Source organism: Gnatocerus cornutus, unplaced genomic scaffold (assembly GCF_029298725.1).
Source record: "Gnatocerus cornutus isolate USDA-ARS CGAHR unplaced genomic scaffold, icGnaCorn1.1 ctg00000051.1, whole genome shotgun sequence".
NCBI lineage: Eukaryota > Metazoa > Arthropoda > Insecta > Coleoptera > Tenebrionidae > Gnatocerus > Gnatocerus cornutus.
The window spans coordinates 466,062-476,356 of NW_028275396.1; positions in this window are offsets into that span (position 1 = coordinate 466,062).

Sequence of the window (10,295 nt, forward strand, 5' to 3'; positions counted from 1 at the left end):
AGAAAACAACGAAAATCGGCGAGAAATCGTCGTTTTGCATCGAAAAATGCAGTTTTCTGTAAGAATTTTGATGATTTCGTGCAGAATTCTGCTGTTTTCTTGCAATTCAGCCGTTGAATCTTGGTAAAAAGTCATGATTTTGTAGATTTCGTGTTCTTCTTTGCGAATTCAAACCAGAAGACAACGAAAATCGGCGAGAAATCGTCGTTTTGCATCGAAATATGCGGTTTTCTGTAAGAATTTTGATAATTTCGTGCAGAATTCTGCTGTTTTCTTGCAATTCAGCCGTTGAATCTTGGTAAAAAGTCATGATTTTGTAGATTTCGTGCTCTTCTTGGCGAATTCAAGATAGAAAACAACGAAAATCGGCGAGAAATCGTTGTTTTGCATCGAAATATGCAGTTTTCTCTAAGAATTTTGATGATTTCGTGCAGAATTCTGCTGTATTCTTGCAATTCAGCCGTTGAATCTTGGTAAAAAGTCATGATTTTGTAGATTTCGTGCTCATCTTTGCGAATTCAAGATAGAAAACAACGAAAATCAGCGAGAAATCGTCGTTTTGCATCGAAATATGCGGTTTTCTCTAAGAATTTTGATGATTTCGTGCAGAATTCTGCTGTTTTCTTGCAATTCAGCCGTTGAATCTTGGTAAAAAGTCATGATTTTGTAGATTTCGTGCTCTTCTTTGCAAATTCATGCCAGAAAACCACGAAAATCGGCGAGAAATCATCGTTTTGCATCGAAATATGCGATTTTCTGTAAGAATTTTGATGATTTCGTGCAGAATTCTGCTGTTTTCTTGCAATTCAGCCGTTGAATCTAGGTAAAAAGTCATGATTTTGTAGATTTCGTGCTCTTCTTGGCGAATTCAAGATTGAAAACAACGAAAATCAGCGAGAAATCGTTGTTTTGCATCGAAATATGCAGTTTTCTCTAAGAATTTTGATGATTTCGTGCAGAATTCTGCTGTTTTCTTGCAATTCAGCCGTTGAATCTTGGTAAAAAGTCATGATTTTGTAGATTTCGTGCTCTTCTTTGCGAATTCAAGATAGAAAACAACGAAAATCAGCGAGAAATCGTCGTTTTGCATCGAAATATGCGGTTTTCTCTAAGAATTTTGATGATTTCGTGCAGAATTCTGCTGTTTTCTTGCAATTCAGCCGTTGAATCTTGGTAAAAAGTCATGATTTTGTAGATTTCGTGCTCTTCTTTGCGAATTCAAGCCAGAAAACAACGAAAATCGGCGAGAAATTGTTGTTTTGCATCGAAATATGCGGTTTTCTGTAAAAATTTTGATGATTTCCTGCAGAATTCTGCTGTTTTCTTGCAATTCAGCCGTTGAATCTTGGTAAAAAGTCATGATTTTGTAGATTTCGTGCTCTTCTTCGCGAATTCAAGCCAGAGAACAACGAAAATCGGCGAGAAATCGTTGTTTTGCATCGAAATATGCGGTTTTCTGTAAGAATTTTGATGATTTCCTGCAGAATTCTGCTGTTTTCTTGCAATTCAGCCGTTGAATCTAGGTAAAAAGTCATGATTTTGTAGATTTCGTGCTCTTCTTGGCGAATTCAAGATAGAAAACAACGAAAATCGGCGAGAAATCGTTGTTTTGCATCGAAATATGCAGTTTTCTCTAAGAATTTTGATGATTTCGTGCAGAATTCTGCTGTTTTCTTGCAATTCAGATGTTGAATCTTGGTAAAAAGTCATGATTTTGTAGATTTCGTGCTCTTCTTTGCGAATTCAAGCCAGAAAACAACGAAAATCGGCGAGAAATCGTTGTTTTGCATCGAAATATGCGGTTTTCTGTAAGAATTTTGATGATTTCCTGCAGAATTCTGCTGTTTTCTTGCAATTCAGCCGTTGAATCTTGGTAAAAAGTCATGATTTTGTAGATTTCGTGCTCTTCTTTGCGAATTCAAGCCAGAAAACAACGAAAATCGGCGAGAAATCGTCGTTTTGCATCGAAATATGCGGTTTTCTGTAAGAATTTTGATAATTTCGTGCAGAATTCTGCTGTTTTCTTGCAATTCAGCCGTTGAATCTTGGTAAAAAGTCATGATTTTGTAGATTTCGTGCTCTTCTTGGCGAATTCAAGATAGAAAACAACGAAAATCGGCGAGAAATCGTTGTTTTGCATCGAAATATGCAGTTTTCTCTAAGAATTTTGATGATTTCGTGCAGAATTCTGCTGTTTTCTTGCAATTCAGCCGTTGAATCTTGGTAAAAAGTCATGATTTTGTAGATTTCGTGCTCATCTTTGCGAATTCAAGATAGAAAACAACGAAAATCAGCGAGAAATCGTCGTTTTGCATCGAAATATGCGGTTTTCTCTAAGAATTTTGATGATTTCGTGCAGAATTTTGCTGTTTTCTTGCAATTCAGCCGTTGAATCTTGGTAAAAAGTCATGATTTTGTAGATTTCGTGCTCTTCTTTGCGAATTCATGCCAGAAAACCACGAAAATCGGCGAGAAATCATCGTTTTGCATCGAAATATGCGATTTTCTGTAAGAATTTTGATGATTTCGTGCAGAATTCTGCTGTTTTCTTGCAATTCAGCCGTTGAATCTAGGTAAAAAGTCATGATTTTGTAGTTTTCGTGGTCTTCTTGGCGAATTCAAGATAGAAAACAACGAAAATCGGCGAGAAATCGTTGTTTTGCATCGAAATATGCAGCTTTCTCTAAGAATTTTGATGATTTCGTGCAGAATTCTGCTGTTTTCTTGCAATTCAGCCGTTGAATCTTCGTAAAAAGTCATGATTTTGTAGATTTCGTGCTCTTCTTTGCGAATTCAAGATAGAAAACAACGAAAATCAGCGAGAAATCGTCGTTTTGCATCGAAATATGCGGTTTTCTCTAAGAATTTTGATGATTTCGTGCAGAATTCTGCTGTTTTCTTGCAATTCAGCCGTTGAATCTTGGTAAAAAGTCATGATTTTGTAGATTTCGTGCTCTTCTTTGCAAATTCATGCCAGAAAACCACGAAAATCGGCGAGAAATCATCGTTTTGCATCGAAATATGCGATTTTCTGTAAGAATTTTGATGATTTCGTGCAGAATTCTGCTGTTTTCTTGCAATTCAGCCGTTGAATCTAGGTAAAAAGTCATGATTTTGTAGATTTCGTGCTCTTCTTGGCGAATTCAAGATCGAAAACAACGAAAATCAGCGAGAAATCGTTGTTTTGCATCGAAATATGCAGTTTTCTCTAAGAATTTTGATGATTTCGTGCAGAATTCTGCTGTTTTCTTGCAATTCAGCCGTTGAATCTTGGTAAAAAGTCATGATTTTGTAGATTTCGTGCTCTTCTTTGCGAATTCAAGATAGAAAACAACGAAAATCAGCGAGAAATCGTCGTTTTGCATCGAAATATGCGGTTTTCTCTAAGAATTTTGATGATTTCGTGCAGAATTCTGCTGTTTTCTTGCAATTCAGCCGTTGAATCTTGGTAAAAAGTCATGATTTTGTAGATTTCGTGCTCTTCTTTGCGAATTCAAGCCAGAAAACAACGAAAATCGGCGAGAAATTGTTGTTTTGCATCGAAATATGCGGTTTTCTGTAAAAATTTTGATGATTTCCTGCAGAATTCTGCTGTTTTCTTGCAATTCAGCCGTTGAATCTTGGTAAAAAGTCATGATTTTGTAGATTTCGTGCTCTTCTTCGCGAATTCAAGCCAGAGAACAACGAAAATCGGCGAGAAATCGTTGTTTTGCATCGAAATATGCGGTTTTCTGTAAGAATTTTGATGATTTCCTGCAGAATTCTGCTGTTTTCTTGCAATTCAGCCGTTGAATCTAGGTAAAAAGTCATGATTTTGTAGATTTCGTGCTCTTCTTGGCGAATTCAAGATAGAAAACAACGAAAATCGGCGAGAAATCGTTGTTTTGCATCGAAATATGCAGTTTTCTCTAAGAATTTTGATGATTTCGTGCAGAATTCTGCTGTTTTCTTGCAATTCAGATGTTGAATCTTGGTAAAAAGTCATGATTTTGTAGATTTCGTGCTCTTCTTTGCGAATTCAAGCCAGAAAACAACGAAAATCGGCGAGAAATCGTTGTTTTGCATCGAAATATGCGGTTTTCTGTAAGAATTTTGATGATTTCCTGCAGAATTCTGCTGTTTTCTTGCAATTCAGCCGTTGAATCTTGGTAAAAAGTCATGATTTTGTAGATTTCGTGCTCTTCTTTGCGAATTCAAGCCAGAAAACAACGAAAATCGGCGAGAAATCGTCGTTTTGCATCGAAATATGCGGTTTTCTGTAAGAATTTTGATAATTTCGTGCAGAATTCTGCTGTTTTCTTGCAATTCAGCCGTTGAATCTTGGTAAAAAGTCATGATTTTGTAGATTTCGTGCTCTTCTTGGCGAATTCAAGATAGAAAACAACGAAAATCGGCGAGAAATCGTTGTTTTGCATCGAAATATGCAGTTTTCTCTAAGAATTTTGATGATTTCGTGCAGAATTCTGCTGTTTTCTTGCAATTCAGCCGTTGAATCTTGGTAAAAAGTCATGATTTTGTAGATTTCGTGCTCATCTTTGCGAATTCAAGATAGAAAACAACGAAAATCAGCGAGAAATCGTCGTTTTGCATCGAAATATGCGGTTTTCTCTAAGAATTTTGATGATTTCGTGCAGAATTTTGCTGTTTTCTTGCAATTCAGCCGTTGAATCTTGGTAAAAAGTCATGATTTTGTAGATTTCGTGCTCTTCTTTGCGAATTCATGCCAGAAAACCACGAAAATCGGCGAGAAATCATCGTTTTGCATCGAAATATGCGATTTTCTGTAAGAATTTTGATGATTTCGTGCAGAATTCTGCTGTTTTCTTGCAATTCAGCCGTTGAATCTAGGTAAAAAGTCATGATTTTGTAGTTTTCGTGGTCTTCTTGGCGAATTCAAGATAGAAAACAACGAAAATCGGCGAGAAATCGTTGTTTTGCATCGAAATATGCAGCTTTCTCTAAGAATTTTGATGATTTCGTGCAGAATTCTGCTGTTTTCTTGCAATTCAGCCGTTGAATCTTCGTAAAAAGTCATGATTTTGTAGATTTCGTGCTCTTCTTTGCGAATTCAAGCCAGAAAACAACGAAAATCGGCGAGAAATCGTTGTTTTGCATCGAAATATGCGGTTTTCTGTAAGAATTTTGATGATTTCCTGCAGAATTCTGCTGTTTTCTTGCAATTCAGCCGTTGAATCTTGGTAAAAAGTCATGATTTTGTAGATTTCGTGCTCTTCTTTGCGAATTCAAGCCAGAAAACAACGAAAATCGGCGAGAAATCGTTGTTTTGCATCGAAATATGCGGTTTTCTGTAAGAATTTTGATGATTTCCTGCAGAATTCTGCTGTTTTCTTGCAATTCAGCCGTTGAATCTTGGTAAGAAGTCATGATTTTGTAGATTTCGTGCTCTTCTTTGCGAATTCAAGCCAGAAAACAACGAAAATCGGCGAAAAATCGTCGTTTTGCATCGAAAAATGCAGTTTTCTGTAAGAATTTTGATGATTTCGTGCAGAATTCTGCTGTTTTCTTGCAATTCAGCCGTTGAATCTTGGTAAAAAGTCATGATTTTGTAGATTTCGTGTTCTTCTTTGCGAATTCAAGCCAGAAAACAACGAAAATCGGCGAGAAATCGTCGTTTTGCATCGAAATATGCGGTTTTCTGTAAGAATTTTGATAATTTCGTGCAGAATTCTGCTGTTTTCTTGCAATTCAGCCGTTGAATCTTGGTAAAAAGTCATGATTTTGTAGATTTTGTGCTCTTCTTTGCGAATTCAAGCCAGAAAACAACGAAAATCGGCGAGAAATCGTCGTTTTGCATCGAAATATGCGGTTTTCTGTAAGAATTTTGATGATTTCGTGCAGAATTCTGCTGTTTTCTTGCAATTCAGCCGTTGAATCTTGGTAAAAAGTCATGATTTTGTAGATTTCGTGCTCTTCTTTGCGAATTCAAGCCAGAAAACAACGAAAATCGGCGAGAAATCGTCGTTTTGCATCGAAATATGCGGTTTTCTGTAAGAATTTTGATGATTTCGTGCAGAATTCTGCTGTTTTCTTGCAATTCAGCCGTTGAATCTTGGTAAAAAGTCATGATTTTGTAGATTCCGTGCTCTTCTTTGCGAATTCAAGATAGAAAACAACGAAAATCAGCGAGAAATCGTCGTTTTGCATCGAAATATGCGGTTTTCTCTAAGAATTTTGATGATTTCGTGCAGAATTCTGCTGTTTTCTTGCAATTCAGCCGTTGAATCTTGGTAAAAAGTGATGATTTTGTAGATTTCGTGCTCTTCTTTGCGAATTCAAGCCAGAAAACAACGAAAATCGGCGAGAAATAATCGTTTTGCATCGAAATATGCGGTTTTCTGTAAGAATTTTGATGATTTCGTGCAGAATTCTGCTGTTTTCTTGCAATTCAGCCGTTGAATCTTGGTAAAAAGTCATGATTTTGTAGATTTCGTGCTCTTCTTAGCGAATTCAAGCCAGAAAACAACGAAAATCGGCGAGAAATCGTCGTTTTGCATCGAAATATGCGGTTTTCTGTAAGAATTTTGATGATTTCGTGCAGAATTCTGCTGTTTTCTTGCAATTCAGCCGTTGAATCTTGGTAAAAAGTCATGATTTTGTAGATTTCGTGCTCTTCTTGGCGAATTCAAGATAGAAAACAACGAAAATCGGCGAGAAATCGTTGTTTTGCATCGAAATATGCAGCTTTCTCTAAGAATTTTGATGATTTCGTGCAGAATTCTGCTGTTTTCTTGCAATTCAGCTGTTGAATCTTCGTAAAAAGTCATGATTTTGTAGATTTCGTGCTCATCTTTGCGAATTCAAGATAGAAAACAACGAAAATCAGCGAGAAATCGTCGTTTTGCATCGAAATATGCGGTTTTCTCTAAGAATTTTGATGATTTCGTGCAGAATTCTGCTGTTTTCTTGCAATTCAGCCGTTGAATCTTGGTAAAAAGTCATGATTTTGTAGATTTCGTGCTCTTCTTTGCGAATTCATGCCAGAAAACCACGAAAATCGGCGAGAAATCATCGTTTTGCATCGAAATATGCGATTTTCTGTAAGAATTTTGATGATTTCGTGCAGAATTCTGCTGTTTTCTTGCAATTCAGCCGTTGAATCTAGGTAAAAAGTCATGATTTTGTAGATTTCGTGCTCTTCTTGGCGAATTCAAGATTGAAAACAACGAAAATCGGCGAGAAATCGTTGTTTTGCATCGAAATATGCAGTTTTCTCTAAGAATTTTGATGATTTCGTGCAGAATTCTGCTGTTTTCTTGCAATTCAGCCGTTGAATCTTGGTAAAAAGTCATGATTTTGTAGATTTCGTGCTCTTCTTTGCGAATTCAAGATAGAAAACAACGAAAATCAGCGAGAAATCGTCGTTTTGCATCGAAATATGCGGTTTTCTCTAAGAATTTTGATGATTTCGTGCAGAATTCTGCTGTTTTCTTGCAATTCAGCCGTTGAATCTTGGTAAAAAGTCATGATTTTGTAGATTTCGTGCTCTTCTTTGCGAATTCAAGCCAGAAAACAACGAAAATCGGCGAGAAATTGTTGTTTTGCATCGAAATATGCGGTTTTCTGTAAAAATTTTGATGATTTCCTGCAGAATTCTGCTGTTTTCTTGCAATTCAGCCGTTGAATCTTGGTAAAAAGTCATGATTTTGTAGATTTCGTGCTCTTCTTCGCGAATTCAAGCCAGAAAACAACGAAAATCGGCGAGAAATCGTTGTTTTGCATCGAAATATGCAGTTTTCTCTAAGAATTTTGATGATTTCGTGCAGAATTCTGCTGTTTTCTTGCAATTCAGATGTTGAATCTTGGTAAAAAGTCATGATTTTGTAGATTTCGTGCTCTTCTTTGCGAATTCAAGCCAGAAAACAACGAAAATCGGCGAGAAATCGTTGTTTTGCATCGAAATATGCGGTTTTCTGTAAGAATTTTGATGATTTCGTGCAGAATTCTGCTGTTTTCTTGCAATTCAGCCGTTGAATCTTGGTAAAAAGTCATGATTTTGTAGATTTCGTGCTCTTCTTTGCGAATTCAAGCCAGAAAACAACGAAAATCGGCGAGAAATTGTTGTTTTGCATCGAAATATGCGGTTTTCTGTAAAAATTTTGATGATTTCCTGCAGAATTCTGCTGTTTTCTTGCAATTCAGCCGTTGAATCTTGGTAAAAAGTCATGATTTTGTAGATTTCGTGCTCTTCTTCGCGAATTCAAGCCAGAAAACAACGAAAATCGGCGAGAAATCGTTGTTTTGCATCGAAATATGCTGTTTTCTGTAAGAATTTTGATGATTTCCTGCAGAATTCTGCTGTTTTCTTGCAATTCAGCCGTTGAATCTAGGTAAAAAGTCATGATTTTGTAGATTTCGTGCTCTTCTTGGCGAATTCAAGATAGAAAACAACGAAAATCGGCGAGAAATCGTTGTTTTGCATCGAAATATGCAGTTTTCTCTAAGAATTTTGATGATTTCGTGCAGAATTCTGCTGTTTTCTTGCAATTCAGATGTTGAATCTTGGTAAAAAGTCATGATTTTGTAGATTTCGTGCTCTTCTTTGCGAATTCAAGCCAGAAAACAACGAAAATCGGCGAGAAATCGTTGTTTTGCATCGAAATATGCGGTTTTCTGTAAGAATTTTGATGATTTCCTGCAGAATTCTGCTGTTTTCTTGCAATTCAGCCGTTGAATCTTGGTAAAAAGTCATGATTTTGTAGATTTCGTGCTCTTCTTTGCGAATTCAAGCCAGAAAACAACGAAAATCGGCGAGAAATCGTTGTTTTGCATCGAAATATGCAGTTTTCTCTAAGAATTTTGATGATTTCGTGCAGAATTCTGCTGTTTTCTTTCAATTCAGCCGTTGAATCTTGGTAAAAAGTCATGATTTTGTAGATTTCGTGTTCTTCTTTGCGAATTCAAGCCAGAACACAACGAAAATCGGCGAGAAATCGTCGTTTTGCATCGAAATATGCGGTTTTCTGTAAGAATTTTGATAATTTCGTGCAGAATTCTGCTGTTTTCTTGCAATTCAGCCGTTGAATCTTGGTAAAAAGTCATGATTTTGTAGATTTCGTGCTCTTCTTGGCGAATTCAAGATAGAAAACAACGAAAATCGGCGAGAAATCGTTGTTTTGCATCGAAATATGCAGTTTTCTCTAAGAATTTTGATGATTTCGTGCAGAATTCTGCTGTTTTCTTGCAATTCAGCCGTTGAATCTTGGTAAAAAGTCATGATTTTGTAGATTTCGTGCTCATCTTTGCGAATTCAAGATAGAAAACAACGAAAATCAGCGAGAAATCGTCGTTTTGCATCGAAATATGCGGTTTTCTCTAAGAATTTTGATGATTTCGTGCAGAATTCTGCTGTTTTCTTGCAATTCAGCCGTTGAATCTTGGTAAAAAGTCATGATTTTGTAGATTTCGTGCTCTTCTTTCGAATTCAAGCCAGAAAACAACGAAAATCGGCGAGAAATCGTTGTTTTGCATCGAAATATGCGGTTTTCTGTAAGAATTTTGATGATTTCCTGCAGAATTCTGCTGTTTTCTTGCAATTCAGCCGTTGAATCTTGGTAAGAAGTCATGATTTTGTAGATTTCGTGCTCTTCTTTGCAAATTCAAGCCAGAAAACAACGAAAATCGGCGAGAAATCGTCGTTTTGCATCGAAAAATGCAGTTTTCTGTAAGAATTTTGATGATTTCGTGCAGAATTCTGCTGTTTTCTTGCAATTCAGCCGTTGAATCTTGGTAAAAAGTCATGATTCTGTAGATTTTGTGCTCTTCTTTGCGAATTCAAGCCAGAAAACAACGAAAATCGGCGAGAAATCGTCGTTTTGCATCGAAATATGCGGTTTTCTGTAAGAATTTTGATGATTTCGTGCAGAATTCTGCTGTTTTCTTGCAATTCAGCCGTTGAATCTTGGTAAAAAGTCATGATTTTGTAGATTTCGTGCTCTTCTTTGCGAATTCAAGCCAGAAAACAACGAAAATCGGCGAGAAATCGTCGTTTTGCATCGAAATATGCGGTTTTCTGAAAGAATTTTGATGATTTCGTGCAGAATTCTGCTGTTTTCTTGCAATTCAGCCGTTGAATCTTGGTAAAAAGTCATGATTTTGTAGATTCCGTGCTCTTCTTTGCGAATTCAAGATAGAAAACAACGAAAATCAGCGAGAAATCGTCGGTTTGCATCGAAATATGCGGTTTTCTCTAAGAATTTTGATGATTTCGTGCAGAATTCTGCTGTTTTCTTGCAATTCAGCCGTTAAATCTTGGTAAAAAGTGATGATTTTGTAGA